The sequence below is a fragment of the Chroicocephalus ridibundus genome, chromosome 4, assembly GCF_963924245.1.
Source record: "Chroicocephalus ridibundus chromosome 4, bChrRid1.1, whole genome shotgun sequence".
Taxonomy (NCBI): domain Eukaryota; kingdom Metazoa; phylum Chordata; class Aves; order Charadriiformes; family Laridae; genus Chroicocephalus; species Chroicocephalus ridibundus.
Genome location: NC_086287.1, coordinates 86,669,512 through 86,693,173, shown reverse-complemented (window position 1 = coordinate 86,693,173; position 23,662 = coordinate 86,669,512).

Here is a 23,662-nt window from a genome sequence, read left to right as displayed (position 1 = left end):
ATTTGAATTGCGTCACTTCTGTTCACTCTGCTGCCTTCAGGCCTTTTGGTACTGTTGAAGATTGTAAGTGCTTCTGAAACCGGGTACATTGCTTGTCACACTTGATGTTCACAATTTAAGGAACTCACTACCACCACTCACTTCAGAAAGTGTCTTTTTTGGACTTACTGAATGTTATGGAGTATGTGACATACATGGAAACGCAGTCACAGGTCTTGTGCTCCAATTAAACACCACTGTGTTAAAAAGACTGATTTTCTTCTGCAAAGGTGCTGAATGCTTTTACTGTCAGTTAAAAGATCCTGAAGAGAGAGAAGGAATTGAAATCTCTGATGCCTCTGGAGTGTGAAAAGGGAAAATGTGAGGGATTGTTCTTGCCCCCTGAAACCTTGATTTTGCATATTTCAAAGCAAATCCATGAAATGGTTTCGGCTGCACTGTTTTTATTAATTTCTTTTTTTCTTCGAAGATGCATTAATACACATTTGTATATATATATATATATGCAATATGTATTTGTAATATATGTTCCAGATCATGTATGCATATGTGTTTTATACCCTAAAAAGGCATCATTTTTAAAAGTCACTCTTCTCAAATAGCACGGGGAAACATTTGAACCTGTTTCCGTGTCTGTTTTACTTTTCATCAACACTGAAACAGGGTAAAAGTTTCCACAAAATGTAGAAAGAACTAAATAGTCATCAGGGACAGTAAAAACCAGAAGATGTCATAAGGTTTGCAGTGTCGTAAAACCTTCACTTTTAGAATAGGTTTAGCAGCTGGGTAGTAATCAATCTGAATTTTTAAGACATCAGTTTGGGACTTACTCTGAAGTATAAACAGACACCCCTGAAAAGGCATAAATTTTGAACTTGTTGGAATCAATAGGAGTTTCTTAGTCTGAGTGTTGTCTTTATCTAGAAAACTTCCACTGAATAATAAAAACAGTAGAAGCTTGTAGTTGAAGTTTGTCAACATTCATTATTGTTGTTAAATACATAAAGTTTATCATATAGAATACTTGCATATATTGCTATTGCAAATTTTCAGCATTCAGGACTTCTTTATAGGATGATCTAGGAAAATGTTTTGAAGGATAGAGTCATAGAATGGCAGTGTCTACAGGCAGTTTATATTTTATCTTAAACTGATTGTATGTAGATTTTAGCAGATATGTATCTGTCAAGATAAATTATTCACATTCAGATTCTTTCTGCTCATAAGTATTTGAATGAATTAATGCTAGGAGGCAAAGAAAGAAACGGAAGAAATTTTGGTTTGCTCACGCAAATGTGGCAGACGGACAACTTCTTTTGATCCTAAGCAGTCAGTGCAGGGACAGGCAATTTCTGTAATCTTGTGCAGGCAGGTATTTTTATACCTGTGCTTTTTATACTTTTCTATAGGCCCTAGATTTTGAAAGTACCTAAAGTTCCATCTAAATACTATTGAAGATTTGACTATTTTTTTCCAGTAGAGTTGTGTTACCTGATACGGTGGTGAACACCAATATAGGTATATATCCAGTTGTGATCAGCCAGTGGAGATTTCTGCTCTTTTGGTGCCCTCACATCATTTTCTTTTTTCAGCAGAGAGATATAATTTGATTGCCACAGCATCAGCACCACCCACACTCAGATAGACTAGCAGCCGTGAATAGGGACGATGAAAAACATACAGGGGAGGTAAAACCAGACAGCAGTAATCTAGAAATGCAGGAAGTTCTGTACATGATTTCATCTTGTAGACATGTATTGGTTGCTGGCATTTCTGATGAGTGTTCCTAACCTTTAAAATCAGAAGACTGACCGGTTCTTTAACTGGTGCACATTTCTCCTGGATATTGAATATCATTCTAGTTGGCCATCCAAATATATCTGAATTTTCAAAACAGCTATTTTTGTCCTGTATTTATGGTTATGGACTACCTTTTAACTCTTAGTGCCCTTGATATTAATAGCATATGTGTGCATAGATTAAAGAAAGGAATTCCTTTTTTCCCTCTCTTCCCTACTGCTAACATCTGAAAGCCTGATTCACCTCCTCTCTGTCTAATGATTAGATATTAAAATCAGATAAGCTCACTAAGCTTTCATACTGACTTGAAAGGAGGAATAAAAGAAGTGAATTCAATAATATGTGGCTTTAAACTGCATTCCTTTGAGAATTAATTTTTTCACCTATTCTGTAATATGGAGGTGGGGTGGAGTTCCTGTAATTACTGAAGCTGTAACTGGAATAGTTTTCTAATCTAACACATCGAATGTAATCCCTGCTGGTTTTCACTAGTGGTAAATACAACAAAAATCTGGAAATAATGACTTAACCGTACAACTCTGGTTATGTATCTGTTGATGAACAGTGCTGTTACTTTAATGTTAGTCTTATATAAAAATGCTACCTTTTTTCCCAGAGTCCCAGGTGCATCCATTTGCACCCTACCTCCTATGGCCTGCTATGTGTGTGTTTAAAAAAAAAACCCAAAGTGAAAAGTATAAATAGAAGAAGCAAAAAGCATTCTCATAATCTGTGTTCTATGCCCTTATATCAAGGGAGGAGAAATTACTCTTGTAAAGAAAAGCAAGCATTAAATTGAAGCGTATTGGTTCTGTGTGAGGCAGTTTGACATTTGTGGATAATTGACATCCTGTATCCAATATCCAATTCTGTGTTATTTTTTCCTATTCCCTTTTGCCCTAGCTATAGGATCAGTAGTAACAGTCAAATTTAGATAGCACAGGGTCCACGTATGCTACTGTAGTTGATCAAAGCTTTGTATAAACAGGGCACAAGGAGCCTCATTCCATTGTGCTGCCCTACCAGGGTGAAATAAATCACCTGGTAGGATAATTATAGTTTAGGTTGAAAGGGATCTCTGAAGGTGATTTGATCTGACACCCTGCTCAGAACAGGTTGAGTAGCACATTCTAATACTTCATAGAGGGTTTATAAAGAAAGGAAAACTTTAAAAATCTCTTTTTGAGAGGGTTTGCGTAAAAGGATCGAGGGAGATGAGCATTTCTTCCCTGTAACTCATTATTTCACAACAAATGAAGAGTTGCTTTATAAATAAAGCTTCGATTCAATGACATGGAGAAAACCAGTGATGCTGCTGCACGTGTACACTAATTGCCATATTAGGAGATCATCTCTGCTGCTTCTATTTCTCTGTGGGGAGGCAAATTTTGCATTTTGATATTGCTGCATAGTTTCAATGGGAGGATTTGGGGGGATATTTTTTGGACAGCAGTTAGAATAGATACACAGGATGTACACCATGGTTGGGGTGGGATTTAAAACATACTGGACTGTTCCGTTTATTTTGAGACTTGGTACGTATTCCTGGGATGGCTTATCTGTAGCAAAAATCAAAATTAATTGATTTTTGAACACTGCCAGTGCAAAAGTTATCCACATAGGTCAGTGCAGAATTTTGTCCCGAATGTTTGGTAATATTTGTTTGCCTCAAATAATGATTTCTTGGTTTTCTATAGCAATAGTTCATACTGAATTAGTCTAATGTCCTTCTGGCTTCTTAGAATAAGTTAGGTTTTCCTTGCCTTTGTGGTAGAAGGAGCAAATCAGAGCTGCACAAAGTTTGGTGAAGACTTGGCCCGGGCTCTCTCTGTAGTCTCATATAATAGTTCTCTGAAACTTTTCACGTTGTTTGTTGGGGTTTTTTTCTTTGTGGGGGAAGGGGAGAGCACTAGCAAACATCGCCTATATTTAAACAACTCTGAGAGAAAACTTTTGCTTCAGATACCTCTATCAGGGGAGGGCACCAATCCCAATTTCAGACAGGAAAGGAGTGAGAGTTCTGCATTTAGATGCATTGAAGGAATATCGCATGACAGCTTGTACAGTAAGAAGCTAAAGCCACGGCTACAAAATAGTGGTAGCAGATAAGTCAGTGGATAAGCAATGCCTTACTATAACTTATTGAAAACAATTCACTTGGGAAAAGGTAGAGTGTGCTTAATATCCTTCAAATAATTGTTTTATTAACTGATTTCTAGAATTAAAAATGCACATGTAATAATGCTGCATTTGCTTGTCATAACCTCTGTCTTGTATGGGAAAAGAGGCAGTGAAAAACAGCTTCAAAAGATTGGAGAAAATGTCACGTAGAATACTCAATCCCACAACAGCAGAACTACATGCAACATATTTTAGGCTAAGGTTTAAAAAAAAAAGTATTAATACGTGCCTAAAGCTGGAATTCTAGCTTTGTATTCAAGCTCTTAATTGGGTGAGTTTTCCCATCAACATCCTGAGTGAATTCAGTGGGGGCTAGTTATCTCTGAAAGGAAGTTAACTGAGTTTGGGATTTACCTTGTTGCTGCAGAGGCTTTTTTTGAAGTATTGACCTTAGGGTCTATGTACAAATATTGTAGATTTGTATCAAAGGACTCAAAAACTCCTTTCTTTTTTTTTTTTTTCAATTCTGTAGAAAAATATATACATATACCCTACAATTCTGGATTTCACTCTGGCACGTAGCCTAGTTTAAGCAGTGCTGTACTGAAATGTTGGGCCTCCAGGACAGAAAGAGGGGTTATTACCTGCATTTTATCCGTAACTGTATTTTTATGTTAACTGTGAAAGTGATTTAAATGACCTTCCGATATGGTGAAAATGATCCCAAAGACGTTCAGACATGGAAGTGTGAGGTTCCCAGAAGCAGTCTCCAGGTGGCTGGCCAGTCAGATGGGGAGTGAGATACTTAGATGGAAAACGTACCACTCAGTTCCAGAGGTGAGTTCAGTCTTCCCAAATGCTAGTATAGGAAAGAGCATTTTATTCTGCTTTTATATGATAAAGTATAGGGATATGCTCATCTTTGGAAATGCTAACTGAAGCCATTGATCTCCCTATCTTTAAAGACCGTTTCTTCATTTGTCTGCCAGTTTCGTTCAGAGATCATTCTTGTCTTTCCAGTATATCCCAAGCGTATTTACTATAGCTGACATAGGATGTGTTTAGGGCCAGGCTGTCTGCTCTGCTAATGGCTGTAGGTATCCTTTCAAACAGTTGGCTTTTCGGCTATGTTCTGTGTTTGATCGATGACTTCTGGGTCAGCGTGGACTTCATCGGCAAACAGAATAAACCTGTGAAGATCACTGTTGAAAGTTTGCAGAGGGGCTACACTTCTAAAGGTGGGAATCAGTCATCTGGACAGTCTTGTGCATCCAGCAGAGCAGTGGTTCTTGCAGAACAGACGCTGTTTTGCTGCCAAATTATAACCAAGCCTCAAGGCTGGTGTGTACTGGGCCAAACAGAAGCAATAAACTGTTAACACAAACACAAGCCATAGAAATAACAAAGTGGAAGATCAAACTCAAGCAATAGAAGTGTATTATTTCCCTCAGTAATAACAAAATCCTTGCATATGTGTTCAATACAACAGTGATCAGTTGTGCCTCCCCTGTTCTGAAGTGTGGTGCCAACACAACCAGTGCTTTTGTTGCAGATTTATATACCCAAACAAAATACAACTGTTGTCTATGCTATTAGTTGTGAGCAGTTTTCATAGGTACGTTCCCAGTTAATAGATGCAGTGAAATTTTGCTAAGGAGTAGTTAACACTGATGCTCTGACCACAGCTTTTTCAGCTTGACTTTACATCTGCCTCAGGTCTGGTACATATATCCCTGCTGTAGCCCCGTTTCTTCATTTGTTTCTGCTCTCATCATTTTCCTACACGCGCGCATTCCACCAGCTCTTCTGTCTGTATGCAGGCATTGCATCGTCCGCTTGCTCTGGACTCAGTTCACAGTTCAGTTCTTACCTGCTGCCTATTCACCTCTCTGCCACTCTGGTATTTTTAGTCTTTCTTCCTCAATTTGTTACTCACCACTCTTACAGGTGTCAGAGCACTGAGTTTTGGGCCATTCAGGCAGATTTTAAGCAATGTTTAGGTGTCTTTCTAGGGAAACATTGATTACTCTGGAGTTTGGAAGGGGAATAGATGCATCTGCAGTTAGATGGTTGAGAAGCTTGGCGGTATTTAAAGCTCATTATGGAAGTACTAGTGAATTTAGACCCTTACCAAGCTTCAGTGGTGCTATAAACAAGGCTGACTGGATCAGAGACTGTGACTTTGGTCAATTCTATGTGCCTAAAATCCCATTTAGGGACTTTGCATCCTAACTTAATTTTCTGTCTCTTACAGTTGCTTTGGGCATCACATATACATAATCTGCCGTATTTTGGAAATACAGCAATTGCAGTCATTGTCTTTAACACCTGTAGGTATGTATGCCTGATTTGGCAGGGGAGGGCGGAGGAAGGGAAGACAGATTGCTGCATCCAGCCTAGCAAATAAAAGTATAGATTACTGAATATGGAATCAATTTCCTCTGCTGATGCCCAGGTGACAAATTTTAACTCGAATGCCAGAGCTGAATAGAAGGGCATCTCTGCGTTTCATTCATTCCTCCTAATCAATTATGCAGCTTTCAGCTAGAAGAGACATATTCTTATCCCACCACAGACTTTGCTCCAAATATTACTTTATTACCTGATTGTCAGACAAACATGCCAAGTAATAAATTGATTTTCACAGAAAACACAGTGGGTGAGACCAGTGTGTCAGCAGACAGTCTTTTGAAAGCCAGATGACAAACAAAAGCACAGATTGAGCTAGCGAGGTAGAATACAGTCCCTCTGACTTGCTCGGAGACTAGGTAAAGAGGGGCAGAGAATGCCAGTCATTTTGATAAAGCGTCTATTTTGTTTAAGGCATAAAAAGGTTGCTTTAAAAATAACTGAATGTTAACCATGAGAATGGTTGGTTGAATCAACCCTCCTTGTAAAAATAAATATGTATGTACTCATCAAAGCTCATATTTGTGCTTGTTCTTGACTTCGATAATGTGAACAAGTTGAAATGGTTTTGGTTAACGAGCCAATTATATTCAGACCAGATCACGGTCACGCAGCATGTTGTGCTTAGCCAAATTGCTGTGTAAATAGCTAGTAGCTTTCTATGCACCTTGTACTCCTGACAGTGCAGCGGAGAATCAGCGTCACTTGTCATCCTGAATTCATGATTCTTCTCTCCTGAGTCTTCCAACTTTTTTTCACCCTTAATGTAAAGTACTAATATTGAAATGCAGCCAAGTCTTTCACATCCGAATTCGGGATCATTTGTAAAAAGGAGACCAAACAAAATGACAGGAGTGTTAAGAACAATTAATTTCTGTGAAAGCTGTAGTAAAAGCTTTCAGTGGAGTCTGGGGAAAATGGAGAACCGAGTTTCAAGCCAGAATGTTTGATCCAGCTGCTCAGGGGTACACGGTGTGCTCCTGGGTTTATTTTCTGTGGTGATGCCACGTGAGTGAAAACATGTCCCCTTGGCTAAATTTGTGCTACATACTTGACTGGATTTGAAATTATTAGCAGAAAATTCACCTGTGATAAAGGACATTTTCTTTTGTGTTTGCTCTTGTGTTTGAAAGAAAGTGAAGTGAACATATCCGATAAAGTATTTGTATTCCATTAAGGAAAAGAACCAATACAAGGATTTGAAATAATCGAGTTCAAACATATTATGGCTGATGAAATGTAGGACTGACTATTTAGTCCTTCAAATATTTCGTTCCACATCCTTATCAAATAGCTTAAAGCATTAGTTTATCAAACCAGCATTCTTAAATGGAATAAAAATAGCTTAAAAAATTAATTTACATTACTCTTTCCTTTATTAAATTTATTGTGAGATTTATGAGATAAAACATATCCTAGGAAAAAAAATTCCTAATAAAAGTTAAAAAAATAGACATAACGTGAAAGATAATAGAGAGACCTGATAGCATGGTTGTTTCTGCTTTCTCCAAAGAAAATCATAGAACAGTTTGGGTTGGAAGAGACCCTTAAAGGCCATCTAGTCCAACCCGCCTGCCATGAGCAGGGACATCTCCAACTCGATCACGTTGCTCAGAGCCCCGGCCAACCTGGGCGGGAATGTTTCCAGGCATGTGGCATCCACCACCTCCCTGGGCAACCTGAGCCAGTGTTTCACCACCCTCAGTGTAAAAAATGTATTGTAACAAACTCGAACCAGCTAAAACAGTATCAGAAAATTAAAAGAAGGTCTCCTACTTTGGCAATATGATAAATAGGCAGTGTTGTACCATCTACAGTTTGTGAACTTTTTGGTTATTATACTAGACTCAAATGAAAAAGCAAAATAATTTAAGTTACAGAACAAGAAACATAGAATTGGTGAAATGTTTTTTCACCACTAAATAAAACAGTTCCACCTTCAGTAAATATTATTATTTTAGAGGGTGTGCTGTTCCTTCTTTTCTGGCTTCATCACTGGTTAGCCAAAACTTAGTAATCTGTTGGTTGTTTACAAGGGAGAGGTATTTGATTGAGAAAAGCAGCAGTATATATTTTAATGGTTTCCTGTTTATTGATAAGTAAAATGGAAAATCTACTGTACTTAACCTAAGCTAAGTTTTGGCTTCAAAATCTAACTAACCTATGTTCAAGGTCAGAGCTCCATTGCTTATTCAAGTTGTGTCCTTGGTTTTCTGCCCTTTTTCTCCAGCATTTCTTTTTCATTCCTGTCTCACACAGATGCCTCTTGTCTTTCCAGTTCTCTCACAGACATGCATCGCTTCACAAATTAATAACTAACGAAGCCTCTATGCCTTCACATGCTTTCCATATGCCTTTATTCTGGCTGGTGACATATGACTATTTTCTGTGAAAATTTCTTTAACAATTGCCTTTGTAAAGCTGGATAATTATTTATAACATCCTGAACAAATAGCAGCTGTTTAAATTATCAAAAATGATAGGTAGACTGCCATTCATACCAAGGTATTTTTAAATGCCTATCTGTATCCTAATTATGATGATAATTCTGTTTCGATAATATTAATTCTTTATTCCCAATAGAATATATACATACTTTTTTTTTTTGAAAAAAATGTGTAACAGCAGTGTCCAATACCTTAGTTGGTTTATTTAGCTTCACCTTAAAGCAATTTTGTATAAAGAAAATTAAGTTTAAATCAATAATTAAAAGCTAAGCCTAAACCCTATTTGTTTTCATCTTTCTCAAAATAATTTTCTGAAGTATGCCCCAAACCATGTCTCTGTTTCTTTTCATTTCACTTTCCGTGCAATGACCTTCTGCTGCAAAGTATCTTTTAAAAACATAATTATTTTCAGCATTAACAATCCAGAGTCCTTAAGGCTGAATATGTAAATGTAAAGTGCTGCGAGCAATGTGGTTTTTTTTAAGGTACTTAGAGAGCTTGGTGAGACAGATCCTTGGCTTTTAAAATATTACAGTTTCGGTGGTGGTATCCAGTGATTTACACTACCTGAAGACCTTGTCCTGTGCCTTCGGGGCACGCTCAGTACTAGAAGACATTTTCATACGTAGTGATTGGCAAAGTGAGAATGAGCTGTTACTGTAAGCGAAGCTGTTATAAAGGGGCTCACAGTGTAGGCAGAAAAATATATTTATTATCCCAGCAAATTTTTTTTTGCATCTGTCCTGTTCTTGAAGAATTTGTGGGAATCCTTATATAAAGTTTTTCATGTAAGGCTTTATAGAAACATGCTCATGATCTAGTGTTGCTGCTTCACCATTGTAAGGAATTCTAAAACACGGTTCTTGAGCTTCCAAATAACCCTAATGCTAATTGTATCTGTAATTAATTTTATCTTCTTCCCCTGTAGTAGAGATGTAACTACTGTATTATACAGCAGTTGCCTTATGATGAACATTGTTTAGGCATACTCTGTCAGCACAAAGTCTGGTCAGGAAAACGGGTTTCAAATTACTTTTTCCAAAAAAGGGGAGTGTTGGTTCTAGAAAAAGTTCTCTGCTGTTCCCCATGGGAACTGTCATTCAAGTGCTTGGTATCACGGTGTCTCTCAGCCCACGTTTACTGGCTGGAGCCTCTCAGGATGGTGTACATACGGGAACGGTATGATGACTGGGATGTATTGTGGAGAGGAAGGATGACTAAAAACCTCTAACCATGGTCATAGGGAAGCCAGGAGATAGAAGACAGTGTGGCAGAACAGTTTATTTGTTCCCTTTTGGTAAAACTCTCTATTCAGACAATATCGCTCATTTCTCTAATGAAAATATATAATGGAAGGTTACTTTTTTTTGTTGTTGAGCACAAGAATACAAAACTTGTATTTTTTCACTGAAGACAATTTTCTTGGGAAGTTCTATATTTATTGGGCACTGGAAATGGTGTGGCCTTACATGATAACAATGGCAACTGGTCTGGTGGATACTTGTTTACTGTGTCACGTTTGGCAATCATTTTGACAATGATACAGCTTTTGGTAGTGCCTGAGACCATTAATTTGAAGTGTTATGTCACTTCAGAAGATAATTCAGTTTTGTTAAAGAACAGCCAAAATGGAAATAATTCTTTTTTTTTTTTTTTAATGATTTAAGCTCAAAAATTAAGTCCATGCTACGTGTAGCTTAGCCACAGCCCTATTCTGTGTGCTAAGTATCTATGAAAGATATGTTCAGGATGTGTGAATTACGCTGACAAGCTGAAGGCATGAAGTATAGAGTCTGTTTTCCTGCTATTTGTCTAACAAATTCCTGTGGACATGTAGATATGGAGATGCTTAATTATTTACAGTTCAAGTTAATTTTCAAACCGAAGCTCATTAATTTTTGTAATGTGAGAAACAAAATGTGTTGTTGCAGTGAAGATAGTAAATTAAAATATCAGATTTTGGTAATTATATATTATTCTCATGAGACAGCTGGAGTGTAACTAAATATTGTTATTTACTTTGCAAAATCATAATTACACCTATTAAAGTTTTGATCCTGAAACATGATTAGAGTAAATCTTTAACCACTGAAGGTCTAACAACAGGGCATTCTTTTAGGAGGCTAGGAATAAATTAAAAATAGAAAACAAAATTAACTGCAAATTGCTCTAAGAAACATTAAGCATTTCACATGAACTCCTGAAAGCGAAGTATGTTTTAACTAACATTCAGTTCAAGGATACCCTTGTAAATCTGTATATGATGTAGGCTGGCCTTGGCTTGGGAGAGCTGAGCGGAGCTGCGGGGGTGCCTCCCCCTCGTGGGGACGGCTCTGTGCTTTTGAGGTGAATTATAAATGAGTTGTACCCAGGGAAGGGCTGGAATATCAGCTTACTGCTAGAGCAGAGTGCAGCCACAGCTGTTAGTGGAGGGGCATGTGGAGAGAGTAGTTCTGCCTTCTGCTAATTGTGCAAACTCCTTTAGGTAGATGTCGTATTATCTTTGCCTGTTCCACCCAATTACATCCTGTTTAAGCCCATTTGACTTAGTTCTTGGAAGTGAAGAAGCGTTGCTCATTCTTGCATAACTTTCACTAGGTCTTCTGGTGGGTACTTGAGATGTTACTGTTAAATTTCATCAGTTACCTCCAGGGAGAACTCTAGTTACTGTTGAATGCGGGCTGGGAAAAGGATTCCGTATGATATTATGCCCTTCTATAATTTCTTCCACTGAAAGGAACCAAAGCAAGTTACATTTACTGAAATGTCAAAATCTGCCAGGTGATCACACCATTTTAATCATAGCTGGAGGAGTAAGCTGTGTTTCTGGGTACTGAATTATTTGGACTTGCATAAATGTGTTTCAGGACATGGTGTGATACCACTCTTCCATGTTTGCAGCTTTTTCTTGACAATTCTCGAGAATTGTGTGAAGAACTGATACACAAATAACTGACAATGACCAGTCCATCAGCATGAACGGGCTAGGGTAGTTCTACCGCTGTTCAGTTATTAATGCCTGCAAATGTGATATACGTAGTTACACCCTGTATCTAAGTTGTGTGTTGAAGTGCCGTATCTGTGTATGCAAATGTGTGTTAATTGCTAACAAGTTAGTGCTGTGTGCGTAGAGCCGTTAGCGACTCCCAGAGCTTGGCCTGTACCAGCACTTGCAGAAAAGGCTTTGCAAGCGTGACTGTGTCACAGCACTTGCATTTTAGAGAAACAGGGTACAAGTAAGCTCTCCCTGCTGTGGCTTATAATTAATTTCTCTTTGACTTTCATGAGAGGAAAAAACACTTCCTTGTCATCTTAAAGCTCTATTCAAAGCTTGTTGGAGTCAAAGGGAGTTGCCAGCAGGCTTGGTGTTATCGGTGCTCAGATCCGCAAGCAAAGGTGAATCTTCTGCGAAAGAGTTCAAATTCAAGCACGCTGAATGTCAGAGGAATATGTAAAATCATGTAGGTTTTTTAGCTGGTAATTGTTTATTAGATTTCTTCCAGTTTAATGGAGATTGTCTGTATATTCTCATGGGGGTCTATTATTACATTATCAGTTAAGTGTCTCTTACATATTAGTGTGTGAGTGGCACTCGTGGTAGTAATTACTTGTCATTTCAAGGGCAATGTCACATGTGTTTAGTGTCTCTGTCTTCGGTGGCATTTTCATCCAGTAAAGTTAAATGGCTTTTTTTACTCAAGGGAATAGCTAAAATCTCCATCTCTGTGTCTGAATTCTCTGGAGTCCTTAAATCAGAACAGTGACATGTACCAGTAACAACAATGTTAGGTGTGGTAAGTGAAGTGACAAGAGAATTAAAATATATCAGCAAGGTAAAGAAACCTGTCTTAAAAGCCTCTGCCAGGCACTCTCTATGAAGAATTTCATCAATTTTGTGTTGACAAGTCAAATGTATACTTCAGAGCTTTCTGTAAGTTGGAAGTCAGTTAATCCTGTGTGGAATCTATTGACAGTCGATATCTTTTTATTATTATTTTGGTTTTGTAGGTTGCTGTATTATTTTTATTAAGGAAGAAAGGCTTAATGATAATATAGTCACTAAAACAACCTGTTGTTTTGACCTGTTCTGGTCAGAATGTTTAAGTAACAGATAGAAATCGATGGGGGCACTGGATTTATACACTGTGCCTTACTCTACATGAACGGTGTTGAACGTGATTAATTCTTCACACTACATCTATCCTTGCGTAATAACAGCAGCCATTGTGAATCTGAGTCTCTCTGCCTTCTCAAGGCAAAAAAGAGTTGTGCTGCTTGTCCAGTGTCTTCATCCAGCAGGCAGCTAGTAATGCCAGTCATAGAAAAAGATCTCATGATAATAGCTAATTTACATCTCTTCATTTGGGCCTTTCGGGGCCTTTTTCTCTGGCTGAGCCCGTTAAAGTCAATGAGAACCATTAACTTATTTTGTTAATATTTTTTTTTCTGGCTTCCAAGTATAAGCAAGATTCATAAGATCATGTGTAACTTCAAGCAAGTGATGTAACTAGTCTTAATGAGTCATTGGTACGGGATGGGAGAAAATTTTCAGTTTAGATCCTTTCACTGAGGAATGTAGGTTCAAGTGAAATAAAGTATTTTAACTAACTCACATAACCATTAATAGGTACTTTCAGGTTTTACAAAAACTTGAAATTTTAGAAAAGAAACAGTATTTCTTGTGTGGATGCCAGGTGCCCACCGAGCTGCTGTATCACTCGTCAGGATGGGAGGGGAGAAAGTAAGATGGAAAAAAAACGTGTGGGTCAAGATAAAGGCAGTTTAATAAAGCAAAAGTGAAGGCCTTGCATGGAGGCAAAGGAAAACAAAAGATTTATTCTCTACTTCCTATCAGCAGGTGATGTCCAGCCACTTCCTGGGAAGCAGGGCTTCAGTAGTGCTTGCTCCGGAAGACAAATGTCATAAATAACGAATGCCCCCCCTTCGTCCTCCTTTCACGTAGCTTTTCTTGCTGGGCAGACGTCATAGGGTATGGAATATCCCTCTGGGCAGTTTGGGTCAGCTGTCTGGATGTATCCTCTCCCAAGATCTTGCCCACCACCAGCCTGCTGGGGAGGGGGAGTATTGGAGGGACAGCCTTGCTCCTGTGAGCACAGCTCAGCAGCTGCCAAACCACTGCTGTGTTACCAACCCTTCCAAGATACGCACAGCACCGTGAGCGCTGCCGGGGGCAAAATTAACCCCACCTCAGGCAGACCCAGCGCATCTTGAAACAGGACTGCCTTTAAGAACTCACAAGACAGAAATTTAGTTTCAATTCTTAGAGTTCATTTTGAATTAGTGCAAAACACTGCTTTGTTGATAATTAAATAAAGCTTAATGATCTAAAAACTTGGTAATTTAGCTCTATCCTTGTGACTGGACCTTCTAAAGAAAGAATTATCTAATTTATGCAAAGAACCTGTGGACATGCTTGAAGCTAGGTATAATCACAAGGGTGTTTCTTTAACATGCACTATATGGAAAAATGAGTAAGAACTGTGGAGTACTGGAACCCTTGATAGGAATACTTCATCTGTGGGTGATTTTATTTAACGCTGATTACAATGTAAGCTTATGTTTGGTGAAGCTGGAGTTTTGCTTAAAGGAATTTCTATCTGTTTAAGCAGAACAACCACAAACCATTAAATCGTAGCATACAATTTGCCAAATAACTGCAATATGCAGGTTAGCGGGAATGGTATGTGCCGTACACGGTCCTTGATTGAACTCACAAAATCTAAGGTCAGCCTTTAAGTTTTGCTTTTTTTGCAGGAAGAACCTTGCAAAATCTAAACCCAGTGAAGTAGAATCTATACTGTAGAATCTATACTCTACTATGAACCTCTCCTACCCACTTGACCGTGATGAAAGCCGATACTACAAATCGACATAAAAAGTGCAAGAACATGAAAAAGTGCAATTTGTAACAACTGAAATTTGACCTATGCTGTATAAATGTAAGAGATTGATTCTTCTGCTGTAATGCAACAAACATGTCGGGAGAACAGTTTTTTAAGCAAAGCATTTCCAAAGTGCTACTATGTATGTTCAGATGGGAGATTACCCTACCTCAGATTTTGGAACAGCTTCCAATAGTTTGGTTAAAGCACCTGAACTATTAGCAGTTACCCACAGTCTGATACTCCTCATTTTAGAGGAACATTATTATTGCTATTAAAGTGTGAATAGTTTCTTCCCTTCAATGATCAGTATTCACCACTATGTGAACTGCAAAGTTGTTATAATTATTTAAAACACTAGTATCTTGAAACAGGACTTAAAGCAGAAAGCAAGCATCCAGCTGCCCTAAGCTGCTCGACGAACTCTACCGAGCAAATGTCTTCACTCTGAAAAGAAAAATGTTTAAAATAAATCATAACAAATGCACCTTTCTGTGAAATTTGCCCTCTCCGGATGTACGGCTTTCTATATATCATTAGTTATGATATCAGAAATGACATCTTAAGAGAGGAGAAGTAGGAGAACTTCCCTCAGCATCAGTAAAATAATCTCACACGTTAAAACAAAAACCCCAAAAAACCCTGTCTTATTTTAAACATTTTAAGGTGGCTATGAAACATGCTTGGCCTCTTTATGAACTCCTGAAGTTATGGTGACAAACCTCTAGTAGTCAGGATAAGATTTTCCTATATGACTCTCCTTTCGGGAATCTTCGTGACTGCCAAGGAATTCAAAGTCTCTTTTGGTGCTTTGTTCTCTCTGAGACACATCAGTGATGTCGCAGGGCAGAGGGAAGGATAAATGTGCGTTCTGTAGTTCCTCTGTCTCACAGCCCTGTGATGTGCAGGAGGAAATTACTGTCTGTCTGCTGGGTGCAGCTTGCATGGTCCGGTGCCTTTCAGGTGAAGGCAGAACCACGGGTGCTTTTATTCAAGGCTGAACTGTTGCAGAGCTCTTGTCACTGTCAGGGTTCATCTGTGATCACTTCCTCAGGTACTGACACTTGGTATTTTCCGCAGCTTTGCTTTTCTCAGTGGAATTTATTAGTGTAGGCCATCTTACAGACATGGGCAGTGGCTGTGGTCATGATCACGTATTGATTGAAGAGGACAGCACGAAGGAAGCTTCATATTTGTCAGGTGGTTCTTGCATACTGTCTCGTGACGTAGCTTCTACTTCTTTCTCACCATCCTCAGTCTGTACTTTTATGGGACAAAATCCCATTTCTTCTGTGTACGCTTCGCATGTAATCCAAAGGATGAATATCTGATAAATTTAATACTGTGGTGAATCAGTGGAGTAGGGACTATTTCTTACAGTTTTCCGCATTATTTCATAGCACATTAGTAGGGGAAGGATTCTGTCACTTGTTCCCAAGCGAACTAGGCTTAGAGCATAAACAGATTTCAGCCTGTGCGTTAGAAAACCAGAATTTTGTACTTCGTTAGGAAGTTTGGAATTTTGTATTATTGCTCAGCATATTTCCTAGGCTCATAACTTAAATATTGTCTTGTTTACTTAGAGGTACTTGTGTTTATATTCCATTGGATAACCTTCATTGGTGATGGCTTTATATACAAATCAGTTTCAATGAATTTATCTCAAATCACGATGACATTTACAGTAAAGGATAAAAGTTTAGTTCAAGTGGTGAATTACCTGCTTATGATCTATCTAGTCATTAAACAAGGTGGAGATATATTTTTTTCATCTTTTTTAATAGCATTTCTGCAGAACATAACACATCGATTTTGTTGTGGCATTTTTTCAGACCCAAGTGAGTTTGGTATTTACTTTACAACTGTCTTGGGATTGAAATAGAAAAGGTTCATAGGTTCTTGCCCAGAAAATGCCCGGGAGACTTCAAAAGGCAGATTTTCTTGCTATGCAAGTGGAAAATTAAGTCCTTAGATCAGTTTCTTTGAGCACATAAGCTTTTCACAATTGCTTTTCTATGACTGTCAAACATAGTAATGCCAATTTAATTGCATAATGTGAGTAATCAGCATTTCTAGAAAACCTTCCCCTAGCCCCATGTACCTTTTATTTGCTGTTAAAATGAGTTTATTGCTGGTTTATATTTCACTGCCTATCAAACAGATGTTGCTCACTCTCTGAGGGATTTTTCAGCTTTTCCCAGTCACTCTGGCTTTGTGACTTGCCAGATGTTTAGTTTCTCAGCTGCATTTCAATAAAAGTACTGGAGATACAGAAGAGCTTGCAGAAGCAACAGGAATACAGACAAGTGTTCTTGCTGAGAAGATGCTTCAAAGAGGAAAACATGAAGAAACCTTGAGAAGAGCATAACGCATTCCTAAATGTCTGCTGCCTACAGATGCCCATTTCCATTGTTATCTGTCGGTAGGCCTGCATGGTATGGTCTCAGCTGTTTCATACTCTAAGCTCAATTCTCTCACAGTCAGGAACACGGGTCAGATGTTTTTCAAACTGAATTAATAACTCAAAACAAACAATCGTAAGTTGGACCAATCATACATTCATTAGTATTCGGCAATCAAAGTCATTCCCACTGGATGAAGAAGAACAGAGACAGAAGGAGAAATAGGCAATCCATATGGAGGATATTAAAAGGAAAATTTTTGTAAATATTTGAAGATCAGGTACCACTATCTCAAGTTTAATGGATTCTTCCAAACTTCCTAGCAGTTAGTCCTAAAAGAGTAATTGCTGTTTTGTTAAGGAATCTTATTGATAAGAAACAAAAGAGGAAAAAATAACCTGAGAAAAGCACTTAGGTAACACTTTAGCTATGAGTTACGATAGGTGAATAGGTTAAAATTAACTGTACCAAGACTTGCTGAAATGCCTTTGCTGTTACAGTCCTGTTGTGGTCTTTAAACAGAATACAGAGGCAGCCACAACCTCCCCAGTCCAGCAGAAACAAACTAACAAACTCTTCAAAAATACTAAGACTAAGTTGTTGCAAGGTTTTTTTCTTTCTTTCTTTTTTTTTTTTTTTTTCCCTGCTAATGTAGCCTTTAAAACTAGCTGAATAAAACTTTTAGGAAGTGGAAGTTTGGAACAGAAACTCTTAATGGACAGCGTGGGTGTGTCTGCATGTGCTGGGCAACTGGACGGTAAGAAAGACTCCTGCCTAATCTTGTATGCTGCAAGCCTTAGTTAAGTGGCAAGGAACGGTTAGAAGAAAATTCATTACACTTTTGATTGGGTTTAATTCATTTTTGCACTTCCCAGAGGTGAATCTGAAGTGGGGACGAATTAAATCACTTCTGCTGGAAACAATTTGTTTGGTAAATTGGGTGTTATAACCTGGTGACAAAATCAAAATTGGGCTGAATTGCAGGGTTCTGCTTTAATAAAGAACAGATGCGGGACAGTCACTTGAGAGAAGGAACTACAGACAAATTGACTACTCAGCTACTTGTAGACTGTGACTTTTAGCCATCTTAATAAAAAATGAGTAATGGAACTGACTGGAAAGTATTGGGAATTATCGATCTCTAATAGGAAAATAATTCAAAATGATGGAGCAGTGGTATCCTGAAAATACTAATACCAGTGTTGGGTACATTAAGGTCTGATCCCTGTCAAATGAAGGAAAAAAAAGTCTAAGAAATCTTCTGAAAATTGCATTTGTCAGATTAATGAAAGATACTATAAGTTACAGATTTGTTTGATTGCTGGCACAGACGTGTATTCTTGTTTGTATTGGTGTTTTTTTTAAGCCGAAGGAGAAAACTCACTAAGTCAGTTGCTTTATGAATAAGTGTTTTGGTTTTCACTTCTGTCCGACAGAAGTCTTTTTGTAGGATATTTCATAATTAAGCAGAACATCTTTGTACCTGTCTGCTTTTAAAAACCTCCTGAAAGCTTGTAAATGTGAAAGATATTGGCAAAGTCCTATATCAGATATTAGTCAAACCCTTTTCTAGCAAAGTTCCAGGTGTTATGTGTGGGAAGGATTAGAACAGATACTGTAGTTCCTTTTTAATACAGTTCGTCAGATGTTTGGGTGCTTTGTTTTCGTCAATCTCATCACCATCACTTTGCTTTATTACAAAACATTATTTTAATTAACGTACTAAAGCTATTTTCACCACTCTTTGGTGCATCTAAAGATCTTCCAGAGAAAAGAAATTTGGATCTGAAAAGCAAATGGCACTATTCCATTTATAAGCTTGCCAAACGTACTTTTGTAGAGATTAGGCTGAATAAAACACGTCTGTGACTCCTTCAAAATTCCAAACTTATCTCTTTAAGTCTTTGAATTGTATTCCCTATACACGGCAGGGGATAATTCCAAAAGCTCCACTCTGACCAACCTCCATGCCATCAATTTAAATCAAATCTCATCATTAAATTACAGATCAAAAATTATTTCAGTGGTTTTTCAGACTTTTTTGTAAGGATTTTGTGGCAAATTGAAATATTAAAGACTAAAGAAATCTCTGCATAGAGGATAAGAGAACTTCTGGAAATACGATGGCATAAAAGTGGGCATGGTAGAAGTATTTTGGACAGTTCTGTGTACTTTTATAGCATACTTCTGTCAACAATGAAACATCTATGTCTGGATCTCCTACAAAAGCATCAACATCTATTACGATGTAAATATCGCCTATACCTTGACAGAGGTGCCCAATATATGTGACAAAGGGCTGAGAGAATAAAACGGGAATGGAAATCCTGTTGAGAGCTCTGTGTGGGTGCTTGAACGTTGCGTCTGTGTAAAGACAGGGCAGGAGAAAGTGCTTCAATTTCGTTTATCTCCTATATCCTTCATGACAGGGGTGACTCCTATTTCCTGCTATATGCTTTAGGGAGGGATTTCTGTCTTATGCTTGCTCTCATTTCATCCATATGAGTTCTCAGATATCCTGGCAACTTATCCAAGTTTTAGGCCATATTAGGGAGGGAGATAGACCTTCCTATCTACTGTGTGCTGCTCACATCTCCTAAGCATGCACACTCTTCCTATTAAAATAGCCCTCTCTTCTTCATACTCACTGTTGAGACAGCTCCTGCCAGAATTTAGCTTCTTAGTACTTAAGAGGGTTTTAGTGCTGTCTTAGAATAAGCCCTAGAAGGGTATAGCTCCTGCTTCCCATGTTTAAGTTTTAGCATCTAATAGAGATGTGCTGCAGATAGTACAGCTGTCATACAGGTGTTCAAACTACCTGAAAAACTCGACAGTGTTTTAGAATATTACATATTATTGTATTTGGCTTAGGTACAGAAATGCAGAAGAGAAATACCAAAGTTCATGTTTAAAAACATAAAAATAATTATTGTACATTAAATTAAATTATATAGAAACAGCAAGTACATTTAAATATATTTCAGAATTTATTAAGTTCAGACCCTTGCCAAGGAAACACTTCTATTGTATTTTTAATTTGGTTTAGTATTCATTCAAATACTGAAATTCCCGCTGTTATTCTCCACCATATATATTCCTGAGCATATGAAATGCTGTTTGCCAAAATACAATTTTTAAATAAAGCCGTGCACGTATATAAAGTTGTTTATGCCTAAAATGGTAGTCAGAAGATGCTTGTATTAGTTTTGGAGATCACGTAGCCCTGTCCAATTGCCTGCTGAAACAACAGGGAGGTCAAGCCACTTGTCGCACATCACCTACACAAAGTTTGAACAAGAGCAAAGCTGGCTGTATTTCTAGTACTTTAAACTGATTTGCAATCAATTTAAATAGAAGTTCAAAAAAATATGTATAGAAACATTTCAAAAACCAAATGTGATGTCATGAGGGTGCATAAATTTAACAAATTTGGCTCAACATATTGTACAAAAGGATAGATTCTTTCTCTCCAGATTTCCGTATCCCTCAGTAATACAAATTTCTTCATATCCAAGCCATCTGACTATTTCTAAGTTAAGCCAAATAATAAAATTAGACTTCTTCTGTGGAGAATCAGATTCCTTAATTGCAAATGTAAATGTTGCCAGATGTACTGCTCCCCTGTTCCAATTAATAAATCATTAGAAAACACAATTAATAAGGGCCTGGATATCTAGTGGTTCAGACTGCTTCTAGAAGGAAAGAGAGAGATGAAGAGAAGGTAGCTACACTGTCAGCACCAGTGTGAATTGGGGAGGTTTTGGTACAGAACTGGAAAAGAAGGATTCAACTCTGTTGTGTGGTCACATGCAGAAGTGGAAAAGTGAAATAAAGGGAATCATATTAAAGACAGAGCAGGAAAGCAGGGGAAGTGATTTCTATTTCTGTCACGAAAGTGACATGTCATATCTGAAGTGGCCAGAAACTCCTTTTGATCACTCTGCTCACAAACTATGGGTCAGTCCTAAAGTCTGTTTGAAATTGCCTACTAGGTGCGATGACTGTTGGTGACTGTTCAGCAACGTCACACTTGTAATGCCACAGAGACCTTGCTATGTAGCCTGAATTAAACTCTGAAATTCTTTAACATACTCTATCAGCATTATATGCACGGGTGGTATACAAGTGACAGTTGCTTTCATAACACCTTTAAAAATTGTAGATTATTCTGAGATTTTTCTCTGGTAGTATTAATGCTTTCTCCCTAGAGCTTTCAGAATTAATCAGTTTAAACCTCAAAATATCAAGAAATCATGTGGAAGAAAATACTGATCAAAATCTTTAACGTACCAAAATACAGAATTTTTTAAATCATCAAGTAGCTAGAATTGCACATATACGGTGAGTGTCCTCCGTTCCGCTGATCATGTTCGTGTCATTCCCCTTCCCCTCAAGGAAGAGGGAACTAAGAACTGGCATTGCTAAGAACTGGCAATGTTCTCCTCCCATTATCTTTTTTTGGCGCAAAACTAACTTAACGCTTTTTTTCTATGAAGTGTTCATGAGAATAATACATGCGATGATAGGAAAAGGAGAAAATAAGGGTTAGCCTTAGTGCAGTATAATGGAACTCACTGTGGTTTGTGGCTAAGCCTTCGTTCGCGTTCTAAGAGAAAGGTGAACAACAGAGTGAATTCTGTGCCTGATCCAATGTTGGTTCTTATTTGAAAGAGGGGGCGGTGTCTGTTCAGAGCAGAGAATTCTGAAAAATGTAAAAGGCAGAATTGGCGGAGTAGACATAATAGTTACTTCCCAAGTAATCAATATAGGCAGAACTGCCAGAGCAACAAGATTGTGTTTAACTTGGATTAAAATTGTTGCTTTTTATAATCCATATTTTTAAGACATCAATATTCGCAAATACATTAAAGAAAAAAACCACGAACTAGCCCAATACACAGATTTTTAAGGAGAGGTGATGGTGAGAGTGAAAAATTACGATGTGATGCTAAATGTAATTGTAGATGCTAATGCAAGATAAAAAAAGAGGAAAGAGGTAGAAAAGACGATGGGCCAGATCCTTGGGGCGAGCAGCCCTGGAGTTCAGTACCTCCTTCAAAAGTTTTAGCTCTCTAAGGCGGGGGGAGCATTGGAATACGTCCCGTAGGAACAAGCAGGAAGTTCGGCACGGTGTTTCCCCCAGCCCTGGCTGCTTGGAGCCTGCTGATCCACACACTTCTCTCTTTTTTCTCCCTGGGGCTATTCTTACCTCTGTTACATACCACCTCAGGTGGCATTACGCAGCAGTGCTGGGAGAATGGGGTGTTTCAGGCAAGCAGCAGTCAGGCCACTGCCTGGGGGCGAAAATGGGCAAGGGAAAGTTTAAGACTTTTATCCACAGCTGAAAGAACAAAACCTGAAGAGAACTTCTCTTGTCATGCTGTGGTAATTAATAGTAAGTGTAAGATTTTTCTCCTAGTGTGATTCAGAAAATATTTCTGAATGTCTTTCAAACTGTGCAGACTGATGACCTCTAAATATCAATTCCGTGACTGGAAGATTTTAATTTTCTTAAATCCTTAATAAATGACAGGGGCACGCCATTACACCTAACTGTCCTATTGCAAAAGCCAAGCCATTAAAGATCTCTGAAGTCACTGGTGCTAAACTGGTATCTTTGTTTTAATAAATTATCAAGCTAACACAAAAAAAGTGGAAGGGGTGGAAATAGCTGATACTTGTACAACTGCATATCACAAAATGGGGGGGAAGAAGCAATATGAACATGGCGGTCGAGTAACGAAATAAGCCTGAACGTTTCAAAGTTGAAGCCAAGGAACTCTCTTAAGGGTGAGCATGAGGCTCAATCTCAGCGTAAGGAGGGCTATTTGAATCTCTACATTGTTAACTCGGGCTGGAGAAAGTTCTTAAAAGTCCAATAGTGGGAAGTAGCTACATGTAAGTATGGAAGACCAGCGCTCAGAAGTATCTTAAGTACAATCTCAGGGTAATTTGAGCAACTACTGTAACAAAATGCTCTAATTTATAGACTGTGAGGTGCTAAAAATCATTATTTTAAAAAAAGAAAAGAAAAATTATCCAGTGTCAACCTAAGGCCTAGGTCCTCAAATGTAACAATGTAGCAAAAAATGATCAAGGAAGCGAGTCAGAACAATTTAAAAATAATTGCGGCTTCGTGTGCCCAGTGGTGCTGCAGAGCCTGATTAGGCTGGTGCCAGCACTGGCTGGATGGGCTGAAGGTCAGTCCAGCCACCGCTCGACTTTCAGTAAGTCGTAGCAAGCTTAAGTGGTGGGGAAGACAGAGCTCTTGAAGACTTCAGAGTCATTGGAGACTGAAATAAAGAAAATATCCTGTCATTATACATAGCGAAGCATTTTATAAGAGTTGTAGTGTTAAGGCTCTGCAAGCTGCAGCGCCTGCATCTCCCGGCTTGTTTCAAGGTGAATGATGCCACGCTCCATTCCTGCGCTCCCACACAGAATTCTCTCTTTCTTCATAAAAGAGGAAATTTTATGGCCCTGTCATGCAAAGATCCTCTGTGTCAGACCAGAAAATCCCCCTTTTAACCTGAATGCCTATAGTACCCGTACTAGGCTTGACATGTGATAGATTTTGTGA